Source organism: Phasianus colchicus, chromosome 4, assembly GCF_987193195.1.
Source record: "Phasianus colchicus chromosome 4, bPhaCol1.hap1.1, whole genome shotgun sequence".
NCBI classification, from domain to species: domain Eukaryota; kingdom Metazoa; phylum Chordata; class Aves; order Galliformes; family Phasianidae; genus Phasianus; species Phasianus colchicus.
Window position 1 is genome coordinate 14,764,475 of NC_143439.1, and position 12,864 is coordinate 14,777,338.

General features: G+C 38.0%; 1 long non-coding RNA gene across 3 annotated transcripts in view; it reads right to left on the minus strand.

Moving 5' to 3' along the window:
• Positions 1 to 11,406: 11,406 nt before the first annotated feature.
• LOC149918074 (uncharacterized) overlaps positions 11,407 to 12,864 on the minus strand; it is a 108,064-nt gene continuing 106,606 nt past the window's right edge. For all 3 annotated transcript variants that reach the window (XR_016466366.1, XR_016466368.1, XR_016466367.1), the window contains one exon: positions 11,407 to 12,071. This is a non-coding gene — a long non-coding RNA (uncharacterized LOC149918074). The remainder of the gene's footprint in view (positions 12,072 to 12,864) is intronic.

Sequence of the window (12,864 nt, forward strand, 5' to 3'; positions counted from 1 at the left end):
AAGACTAATCTTCCTTTCCACAATTTCTACAGCAGTGGCTGTGTTGTATTTGGTCCTCAGTTTGCCATACTGTACTTGCACAGTACTTGGCCAAAGACAATTGTGATGTGTTCCTGTATTAATGAAAGGTTTTCTCAGGAGTGAAGCAGAACTGTAAAGGCCTGTTTTACAACAACACAACTACATGAGCACTGGTAATCCAAAAGCATATTTCATTACTACTGTAAATAAGTAATATTGAAAGATCTATCTGTTTTTAGTTTCAATGCACTGTATGCTTACTCTTCTTAATATCTTTCGCTCCAAACTGACTCTCTCGATATCCTTTATATAAAAAAACATTCAACAGTATTTGAACCGAACTTCAATTTTACAATATTCAACTAAGCCTATGAAAGGAAAAATAAATTATCCCTTTTTCATTATCTCTTTTTTAAAGAAACAACAGTGAACGCTAGAATCAATGAACCACCCCCACGCCAGAAAAAAAAAAAAAAAAAAAAAAAAGAAAATCCCAAAGATTCTTTTGGCAGATGAACAGCTTTTAACTGAAATAATATATATATTCATTTTTATTGTTGCTGTGTCTGGAGGTTGCACTCTGTTTACTGAGCTAAACACTAAATTTTTAACACTGAAAAAATAAAGACCATAAGCCAAAATGTCAGGTGCTGCAAATGTGACTGGTACATCATATAATTAGCAAGTAAGAATAAGCAAAATGCTAGTGTGTTGCAACATAAAGCCAAGACTTACACTGTTTGCAGTGAACTAGAGAATTTGCTTGATGAGTGAGACTCATTAAAGTATAGCAGGTACAATGATATACAGGCCAACAGAGTAAACCTCTTGCTTTCATGCACAGTTGGAACCTTTCAGAGCTCCAGTGCCACTTTATGGCAGAGACTGAGTGAAGGACTACCCAGCTTCCTGGTGATGAATCATAGGGTATCCAAATGATAACATGGCAACTTCATGAGCAAAGTAAAGACAGCTGTCCAAGTAACAAAGTTCATTTTGGGTAGATAGCAGCTTTACATCCTTTTGGTGCAGATGTAGGTGAGTGCAGGACATCCGTTCCCAGGACTCCTACTTTCCTGGAAGGTCAGTCTGTTAACATGCTTATACCCATCCAAGTTTGTTTGTTTTGATGGCTACACCTCATCAAGAAGGTTACACTGAGTGTATTAGCAAAAACTGGGTCTCCAGGCTAAAAAGGTGTCTGCTTGCTTCAGCTCAGACGAAATAAAAATAGATTTTCCAAAGCAATGTCTTTAAGTAAAGGTAGCTAAGCCAAAATAATTACAGTTTAAGGAAATATGCTTCGAGGCTTTTTGCTGTTGTTTTTTTTTCCCCTCTTTTCTCCAGGCAGAATGAAATCAGGTACCAGTGAAAGGTACCAATTGATTTTACCAGTTAAATGATCTTTGTGTTTTCCAGTTGATAGTGCAAAGCAATTCCTTGTACTTCTTAGTACTGCTTTTTTTGAGCACTTCAATTGGCTTGAGCAGCCTAAAGAAGAAACTGAGGGGAGACCTCATGGCAGCCTAAAGCTCCTCAGGGGGGGAGCAGAGGGATAGCAGTGATCTCTGCTCATGGTTGACAACAACAGGACTTGAGAGAACAGCACCAAGCTGTATCAGGGAAGGGTCACGTTGGATGTTAGAGAAAGGCTCTTCACCAGAGCGCCCTGGAACAAGCTGTTTAGGGCAGTGGTCATGGTACCAAGCCTGCAGAAGTTCAAGAAGCATTTGGACAACACTCTCAGAAATGGGGCTTGAATTTTTGTTGGAATTGTACAGAGCCAGGGTTTGGCTCAATGATCCTTGTGGGACCTTTTCAACTCTGGATGTATTCTTTGGTTCTGTGACTATACCTGACAAGTATGGAGCCTACTCTAGGTGGAGAAAGTCCCTGCCCTGGAATTTTTCCAATCACAAAGAAAATAGAAAGAAGCTGAAACACATAGGGATGAAAACTCAAACTGAAACACAGTAGTTTAGAGAAATAGGATACTGTTGAGCCAAGTAAAACCTTAGAAGTGAGACAAAGTTATATGAGTATTACAAATCCACACACAAGGATTTTATATACTAATTATGCCTTCAGATTACTTGTGTTTGTTTTACAAAAGTAATCTATGGAGCATTACTGCTGAAACTAAGTGATCTTCAGTCATCAGTCAAATCCTCCAATTCAGTGAATGAATACAGACTAGAATTTAACAAAGTCTGATTGTTATATATAGTCAATAAACAGACTTGCTTTTATGACGTACAGCTATGTTCTTCTGTAACAGTTTATTTGCTTCTTCTTTGGATAAGCGTTGGTGCAAGTATGCTGGTTAGACACAGAACGGTCATATGTTTCTGCCTGAGGTAAATAATTTCAGATTTGATATTGAGTGAGCCAGTTCATTTCTGAATTGCTTTCTCCCACAGCTTTATGAAGCTGAACATGATCCATTAGTTAGACATTCTGCTAAGGCTTTGCAGTTCACAGTCTCCTTAGTCATTGCAGAGCTATAGCTGCTGAATGCTGCACTAAATGAAGGGAAGCCATGACTGCCACATGAATTACTAAAGATCTACCCAGTGAAGAGGAAGCTTAATAAGTTGCAAAGTGAAATATCTCTCAGATTTAAAAAATAAAAATACTACAGTATTTACGAAAAAGAAGGGAGTCATATGCTCTTAAAATATCTTTCTCACCTTATGAAACAAAGCTAAACATTTCAGAATCCATGCTATGCTGTTGAATAAGGTTTTCTTAATTCGCTCAGGAGACATGCATGTTGTTTTATTCTTTTATGATGGCCCATAAAATCCCCAAGGATGACTCAATTGCCATTTTCATTGCATCAACATAACTCTACGAACTTTGCATGGGTTACAAAGTATGAATACCTTTTGGAAAAACACAGACCTACAGAGTACCAAAGACTAGGATAAGCTCTTTATGTCTCATTCCTCAACCTTAAAACTGTTCTATTATCTTTGAAAGAATCAGATGAATATCAAGAAAGCTTGTCAGAATTTTCTTTAGATAGGTTGACCCCTTTCTTTAACAACAATCCATATGTATGAATAAAGCTTAAGTATGTTCAGCCACATTCTCAGATTACCAAAAGCAGATGCTTTGTGAGAGCTCCAAGTGTTGTGCTAAAGCTGTAATACACAGCATAAAGCAAAAATAACAATTATAAGACGGTGACAAGAAATCTATTGTTGTGAGACAAAAACACTGAAACATGAATCTGCCATTTTACACCTTACATGAAAAGCCTTATATTGAAAAAAATATATATCTATTTCAGCCTTTGCATTAAAATGCTCTTTGACTTAGTTACTGAGCTAAACAAAACCGAGAAAACTTCATGTTATTTCTGTAGCATCACTCTTTGGGGAAGCTTCTGCAGTGGGATAACAGAACATTAAAGATTCTTATGTCAGCCAGAAGAATTCAATGGGGCAGAAAAGGATAGATATATTATAGAACACATGGACAAGGCCCAACTCTAAAGATACACGTGGAAATGAGACTGGTTCTGCTGGCAGTAACACGTGGAACAGGTAGCAAGAGTAACATATAGCACTCTGCCAGGATGAGCCCTTCATCCCACATCATGGACCTCAACCAGGAACCCACACTAGCTCTTGTACCTCACTTCTTTAATTTAACATTAGAGTAAGCACAGTTAAGGATTAATTTATTTATTCATTTTATGAAGATCTAAATTGCAGCATTTTTCAAAAATGGGATAATAAAGGATGTTCAAATGCATGAACTGATAAATCACGGATATTACCATCACTGCCAAGGTACTTTTAAGCAAAACTCATTGCAATTCTAAACCAGAACTAGATCTCAGGAAAGAAAGTTCAGTGTTACTAAATGCCTCATCTAAATTTGGGGGCAGTGTTCCTCCTTTCTCTCCATGTACACACATAAGTATTTGCCTTGCAAAATCATGAAAACAAATACACCTTAAAATAAATTAGATTACATTTAAGAAGTGGTAGAAGAAAAACTGTCCCAAATCTGCACTCAGAAAGTTCAGTAAGAGTTTGGACTTCTAAATTCTATCTTTATTATTATCTTTGTTCCTAGTGTTTTGTCTTGATTTGTAATTAATTAATGTGATATTTCTATATCATATACAGGAGTGGACATTATAGCTCTGACTTCTACCTTAGCTTGTGACCTTCTTCACACAAGAGATTGTTCCATAGAGATACATTATTTACCATCAAAATAGTCTCTCTGCTAGTACAGCTTATAAAGGTCCTCATAGAGATATGGTATTTACTATCAGACCAGTTACTTCATTAGTACAGTTTAAAAAATAACTATTTATTATAAACATAGCTGCATCAGATGACAGAAATATGATCTCTGTATAACAGTGTGAAGGGAAGTAGCTTGTGCATAAATAGTTGCATTACATATCTGCATCAACAGCATGGCCTTTTCTGGTCTCACACAAGTCTAAAGAACATAGGAAGTGAGAGGAGATCAGAATCAATCTGTGCTTAGGATATGGTAAGAGCATGTAAGCTCTTAGTGGGAAGCAGCTGACAAAGTGAATTTGATGCCTTGTCTCACTGAATTATATAAATAGTGAATTGGTTTTGCATCCTGGTTCTTTGTCTTCTTTTGGATGGGACAAAATCTTTTCTTATAATACTGCATGCGCATAGCAATATGAAAAAGTAAAACCACAATTCTCTGCATCTAATATAATTAGTGCACATTTAATATCAGTGTTACTAAGTGGTGACAATCATTTATTGAAAACACATTAATTTCTGTCCCTTTCCACATGCTAATTAAATACTGTCCTTTCAGAATGTGTATTAATGCTTCTCAGTTTGAAAATTGGAGCCACCCTTGCCACCACATTAACCTCTGCAACTGTTTTCAGATGGTCATCTCCTGAGAGGGATGAAATAACTGATGCTTATGCTCAGTGCTTTTCTGTTGCCTCTTTTCTTTATTTCTTCACTTGCATGCATTTATGTAGCAGCATTAGAATTAAGATCACCAACTTTTTGCTGAAATTAAGACTGGCCTTAACTAGTTTCCTTTTTTTTCTTAATGATTTCCACATTAACTTTGCATCCTAAAACATGATAGTTTGAAAAAAAATCCAGAGCACTCTATTATTTTCATGTTCTTTTTGGCAATATCAAAGACTGAAGGGGTACACAGAAACTATTTCTTAATATAGCACAACGAATTTAACTTGTGCCACTAAACAAAAGCAAAAATATCATGATGTATTTGGGACTTATTTACATCACTCTGATCACAGTAGGAATAAAATGTTGTTCAAACTGCTATTCAATAGATTACTGAAATTTAAACAGCCTTAAGGTAATTTATTAGGTTTAAAGCCAATAGGACACAAAAATGAAGCTAAGTAGGAGAAGACAGGATTATAGTGTACTAGGTGTCTTAGTTACTGCTGGAACTGAATTATTCTCTTCAGTGTGTGGTATGATGCTATGTTTTGGTTCTAGGAGAAAAATAATGTAAATAACACAATGATTTTTACAGATGCCGTTAAGCAGTGTTGTACAGAGCCAAAGTCGTTCTCAGTGAAGGGCATTTCCATCAGTTCCTCAGCCTCCCTTTCTCTTTCACATTTACGTATTTCCCTAGACTAGTTAAAACAGCTCAAGAACATTGAATATCCTTGGGATGCTCAAACCAGTGTGCTCCTATTGCTATGTGTCATGAATGTGTTCCATATTATGCTTAAACACTTAGGTATACTGTCACAAGGCAGGATAGTTATGAGTGGTAGAGGACGTGGGATCATATAAGCAGGTGCCTAGAGTGTCGGGCACATCCAGTGGTTTGGAATTTCACCACTGAACAGCTGCAGAATCCAGAAGAACTAGTACATGATTTGGAAAAGGTCTGCTATTGCGCTGGCAGTTCTAGAGAGGCACAAATCACTGCAGTGTGCTGGGGCCTGACTTATGTCTACTGAACATGATTCAACACTATTCATCATCCTCAAGGGGAAGACAATACCTCTGGATCTGATGACAATGCAACGGACCTTCCAATTCCTGTGGCAGACCCTGCAGCAGCTCCAATTCCTGCAACAAGCCAGCCCTACAGTTGCTCTAACTCATTACACAGGTTGTCTGGCTGCACCAAGTATTGCAAGGAGAAAAAGAAAAGAATTCCTCCCATGGGAGGAGCCATATCCCAAGGTACTGTCCTTGCAATGACCCTGTGGTTGTTTTGACTTCTGCAATGGGTCCTGCAGCAGCTCCAGCCCTTGCGACAGATCCTGTGTCTGTCGCACAAAGCTTGCACAAAGCTCTGCAGCAGCTCCAGTCCCTGTGATGGGTCCTGTGGTTGCTCTGACATTTCTGAAAAACCCTGTAGTTACTCTAAACATTCTGAAAGGTGCCACGACCCTCACAATCAGCCCTGTGATAAGCCCACAGTTCAACCAGAGAACCGACCAATGCCAGAATCGGTTGCCCCTATACAGAAGATGCAAAAATGTCTACAAAAGTCAGAAAGAAAGAGAGAAGCCTATAAGCTTGGAGAAGAAGATGGATCAGATTTGCATAGATTGCAAATATATGCAATTCCTAACATTTAATGAGCTATAGGATTTGTGAAAATATTATGGCCATTGTCCAGAAGAGCACTTTGTCATTTGTCTGCTTCAGTGCTGGGACAGTGGGGCCAGTAGCCTGGACAGTAGCCTTAACAGGCAACTAAGCCAAACAGCTGGGATCTTTTTCTAGGGAAAGTGGCATTGACAGAGCAATTAGAAAAGGACACAATCACTCTATGGCAGGAACTCCTGTCAGCCATGAGGGAAAGATATCTTTTCAAGGAAGATCTGATATACAACTCAGGCAAAAGGACCACCACAGACAAAGGTATCCAGCACATGAGGGAAATCACTATGGTAGAGGTAGAGATGAACAATAATATCAATTCCCAAGACCCAGATGACATAATATGAGTTGTACAGAATGCATCATATGCCAGCATCCTGGCTGGGTGGACGACAAAAGACCAGTGGTCTTTTTGACTATCTTTCTTCAGCAACAAGAAGATAGTCTCCCTTCTGCCTTACAGGCCTGTATCTCTGCTGCTGACAGACCGTCCCAGGAGTTCCAGCAATTCAAAGACGATATACCTTGCTCCCCACCTACACAAATCAGTATCTTACCTATTAGAAGTAAGCATCTTTCTGCTTGAGAGAGAGGATATAGTGGGTACACACCATGTACCATCCTGTGGTTTTACCTGCATGACCATGGAGTGGGATAGAAAACTTGCCTCGACCCTACAGGCATGTGTAGATGAGTTATAAGGGAAAACAGTCACAAGAGAGGATCCTTCCAGGAAAATGATGCCTCCAGTTTCCAGAGAGCAGTTCTCCAGAGAAAATGGTCCAATCTTATCTCTAAGGTTGACAATGAGTCTTCTGGTTCTCACATACAAGTGATAAGTAATGAATACAATAACCAGAGCCAGAGAGACACTGCCTCCTGTCAGGTGGAAAAAAAGGGCAATCAAGTTTATCACACTGTATGAATTCAATGGCTTGGCACATCAGAACCACAGAAATATGAGGGTGTAGTGGACACTGGTGCATGATGTACTCCATTGTCATCACATTATAAAGGGGTATTTCTATTTCTGGAGTGACAAGGGGCATCCCAAGAGTTAACTGTACTGACGCCAAAGTGAGCCTAGCCAGAAATGCGTGGCAAGAGCACCCTACTGTGACTGGCCCCGAGGTTCCATGCATCCTGGTATAGATTACCTCAGAAAAGGGTACCTCAAGGACCCAAAGGGGTATTGGTGGGCTTTTAGTATAGCTGCCTTAGAAATAGAGGATGTTAAGCTACTGTCTACCTTGCCTGGTCTCTCAGAGACAACATTCTGTAGTGGGATTGCTAAGAGTAAAAGAACAGCAGGTGCCTATCACTACTACAAAAGTGGACCTGCAACAATATCACACCAACCTGGGATTCCCAATCCCCATTCATCAACTGATTTTCCAACTGGAGAACCAAAGAGTAATCAGCAAGACTTTCTCGCCCTTTAATAATCCCTTCTAGCCAGTACAAAATCCAATGGAGAGTGAAAGCTAACAGTGGACCATCATGGATTTAGGAGAATGATCAAAGATGATTAACGGGAATCAATCTGCACACAATATATGCACCATAATCAGATAACACAAAGTACTCCATATTAGCAAATGAATATTTGCATTCATCATGAGCTCTAAGTATGATTGTCCACTGCATCTCTGAAAAGGCTATAGAACATTTTTATGCATTACTAATTCATATAACGATAAAGGCCTTCTCTAGGTATATAAATCAAAATAGATACTTACAAATATACCTTTGATTAATATAAAAACTAAACTAGATAGCATTAGATAACATGTTTTTCTAACAGCCAAAGAAAAATATCAGCACTGTATTTGTGGAAAATTTTCTTTTACTGAGCAGTGTGTTTACATTTTCTCACTGCAATCCAATCCAATCCAATTGTATACAGTGATTGACATAAATAGATCAGATGAGCAATATTTATTAGGAAATAACAACATGATCTACATAAATATTTTAAATTAAGAAGACCAACTTTTTAGGAAACTATCTAGTTGGAAGAAACTAACAACAATATCCATCTGAATGGGGACATAATAGACTGAGGTGTTAGCTAGATTGAGAATCGGGAAATATAGGTTCTTAACTGGGTGCTGCCAGTGTGAATATATCCATTTATAGTAGGTAGATGGAAACTCATTTTGTTTGCTAGTGGAATTGTCCTCAGCTGAAACCTATGTGATCATACTACCAGAGAGCTGAGCTTACAAGCCAACTGAGAGCTGAAAGCAAATTCTTGCAACTTCAAGTCTCTGCTTCTGTGATTATTCAGCTTTCAGACTGGACTCCTCTCATCTCTCACCTCCTAAGTGAATTGGGCAATTCATTTCCTCTTTTTGTTTCCCCTCCCAATTTTCATATCTTACCCACTCTGAGTAAAAGCTCTGCAGCACAATGCAGACATGATCTCAGCTGGGACTTCCAGATTCTTCTGTAATATGAACAGTAGCAATAAATCATGAGAGGATAATGGAAGTGTCAACTGAGTCCTAAGTGTAGCAGCAGAGCTGTAATGTACTGTACTATGCTCGTAACACTATTCTTCAAGGAGGTCTTTGCAGATTGTGGCATATTCAGCTACAAATGTATTCATGATCATCTCCACATATTACCCAGACTATAAACGAATCACAGTAATGCTACCTTCACTTCTCTCCAACAAGAAGATAATACTTTTTGTATATGATGCCATTCTGCATAGTTTTCAACAAACTGGAAATGCTTTAATGAAGTATTAAGATTGTACCAGCAGCACAAGATTCATATTGAGGCAGCAGCGTATAAAAAGAGAAAGCTGGAATAAGCAAGGCAATTCAATCTATACCTGCTTAGCTTTTTAGTTATTCCTAAACTGTTCTAGATTCCATTAGATACTTTGTTTACTGCTTCTCCCATTCACCACAATCAGCACTTTCTAAGAGGTTTATGAGAAGCTGCAAGATGTAGGAAAAATCAGCAAGTATATGCATCACTAGCACACAGAAGAATCATATTGCAAATGACATGTAATGACATGTAAGGAAATGCTTGTTTTTTAAAATCTGAGATAGGCTGTTACTGATGATCACATGAATATAAGTGTAAAGAGCTTACACAAATCGTTAACATCTTCTATATCGCGCTGCTCTTCGTTAATGAATGCTTGTTCTGTCCATGCTATTCTTCTTTCTGTTTTGACAGGTTTGACTGATATGATGCCACATGACTTTGTTAATTTGTCTAAATATCAAATGTTTTCCTAATACCTCAATAAACTCTTCCATGTAGCTCTTTCACTGTTGTCCACTAATTTAGTAATGTTTGAACTAAACACATTTATCAGTCTTGGTGTCCTCTTTATAAATTAATGACAAGAGATATCTCACTACATATCAAGTTTTATGCATGAAAATCCTGAAATTTGGCCAATAATTTTTTATGTATGTCTTCACAAGGAAATTCAGCACATTCTCTTAGCTCCCACTACTCTACAAAAACACCTTTCTCTCCCCTTCTACTGATTACATCTATTAGCCCTCTTGGCAGAAGACCTTCCATTTTCTATTGCTAATAACTTTTGAATTCTGATCTGTGATTCTTCTAAGCCTGCTTCTTTGTCAGCTTTTGATCGTTCTAATTGCCTTATTATCATCTGCTTTCATACAGTGATAAAGACTTTTAATGTTTCATGTGCTACGAAAGAAGAAAAAAAAAACGTGAAGAAAATCACTCTCTGTTCCTGGAATACTACCATCTCCGCAGTCCATAATCATTAGGGTGAAGAATTCATTTTGGCCCTCTGTTATGTCAAAGTTCTATCCTTTCAGTGGCCCTGCTGTCTCTTTGCTATTTTGTTCGCTTCAGTGGCAAAATGAATTGATCATCGCTGTTCCTTTTGCCACCTACTATTTCATATCCTACTTTAACATCCCAGAATAATGATTTGTACTCACTTCTTTAATTTTTTTCTACGAACTGTATGTCACATATATTTTTCTTAATATAGCTTCTTATATCTATGCAAAGAATTGAATGATAACCAAAAAAAAAAAGCTTACCACCATTATATTTTACTATATTAACATTCCTTTTTTTCTTCACAAGAATACATTTCACAAAGCAGATTTAAAAACATGAATGAGCTGCTGCAGATTTGCCCACCATTTTGAGTTCTGTCTTTTGAGAAGTTAGCAGTGGCCACAAATAATGCAGTCTCCATCAGCCTCTCAGATATGCTGCCTTTGAATGCAGAAGTACTTACCAGAACCTTACACCAAAATCCTAATTTAAAAAAAAAAAAAATCAACAGCCTTTTCTGATCATCCTCCAATTATTGTATAGCTCATTTAATTAAAAACAAAATAAACAACAATGGAAAAGGAGATTTTTTTCCCCTTCTACATTCACAAACACCAAAACCACTCATCCCCAAACTTTTTCTTCAGAACTCCCCAGATCCACAGTGTAACTTGTGCTCATAACAAAAGGCAAAAAAAAAAAGATCAGCAAGAAAGATATATTTCTGCCCAGGTACTGTCCAAAATCCATCCATCCCCAAGAAATTATCCTAATTTATGAGAATAATCTGTTTATTGTCTAGTGAATGTTTGTTTATAAGAACTCCAACACTAGGATGAAGAACAAGATAACTGCGTGGCTCTATGGTCCTGCAAGCAGAAGCGTTCACTGCTTGGCAGGAAAGCTGGATACCAATGTTATGCAGAATCAAACACTATAACCCATGTAAGGTTGTAAAGCAGGTATATTTATTATGGAGCCGGGTGCAGGGGCGTAGCTCCTCCTCAGTCGCACACCAAGGAAAGTGGCAACTACACATTTATAGGCATAGCATATACATATTCATCATATTTCCAAGAAAATGGTTACATATGCATTGGATGTCTCCCCCTCTCCTGAGCATGCATACTAGAATGTGGGAAGGGCCTCTGGGCCAATCTGATGGTCACTGGATGAAGGCCATTGTGAAATCTTTAGGGGGTTGCATTGTGTCACAGCAGCAACTGTACCTCCTTATCTTCACAGGACCCCCCGATGAGTTGCAAACTATGGCTCTACTTATCTTTACTTGTCTTCAAAGACCTCACGTTGCTATGGTTTGTGTTACTCCCTAAAGTTTGCGCAAGCTATGAGGACTAGTTTAACAAAGTTATAGTTTCCTTGATTCAGCAATTACCTTTCATGCGTACAGTCTGGAGCATTCTTTAGAAAACCAGGATAGTTCTTGCTCACTGTCAGCTCTCGAGGTTTTACAAGTCTGAATAAGTGACATGACTCTTCCATATCCAAAGTCATTCTTCTGGGTATTAGTCTCTTTTTTCAGTCTCTCATTTTGGATCATTTTCTGCTTTAGAGAAGTAAACACGCAACTCGGATGAGACATGAATATTACATGCCATATACCTAGAAAACAAGGAGAAATAGAACATTTACAGTTCTTTCTGTTAAAGGTGGTATGTTTTCTATCCACTCTTTAGCTATTTATAATAACCATACAAAAAAATGTATATTTCCAATGCATGTAAGTAGTGCATATTTTCCTGTAAAATAAAACTGTACACACTTAAAGCTAAGACGACTTTTTTGTAGTTTTTTTTTTAATAATTTCTACCAATTGCTCAGTCTAAGTATACTCAACCTAAAAATTACAGTGCTCTTCTTGCTATTTGCTTCAGAATAAGAACAGAGAACTCCTTCACTGAAAAATTAACTGAGAAATAACAATTATGCCACCCAAAACTCCAACAGTACCCTCTGAAATATCATTTCCATACAACTTCATGTGAATGAATTGGGTAATCTCTCTTGATCCAATGTGAATGTTCTGTCCATTCTGAAAATCAGCCAGAAAACAGATGATTCATATAGCCTGAATACTCTTTCTTTGCATTTTTCTACCCCCAAAAAAATCTTACAGTTGTCAGTCTTGATTTTCAAAAGATACCTACAGCACACTTTCAAAGAGAAGCCTCAAACCTAAAATTTACAATCCTACAGGACATTTACCAAGAAGGCGAGACACAGAATTCCTTCCTTCTTTTTCATCTGCCAGCACGTCCCCTTCAGTGACAACTTCCCCATATTTGGGGGAGTAAACTCTGGGACAGATGGCTAGAAAGATGAGTTTTAAGGAGAGAATATGCACGCAGCACAGCCTTTTATGGCAGCCTCTCTACCTGACCTTATTCAGTGAACC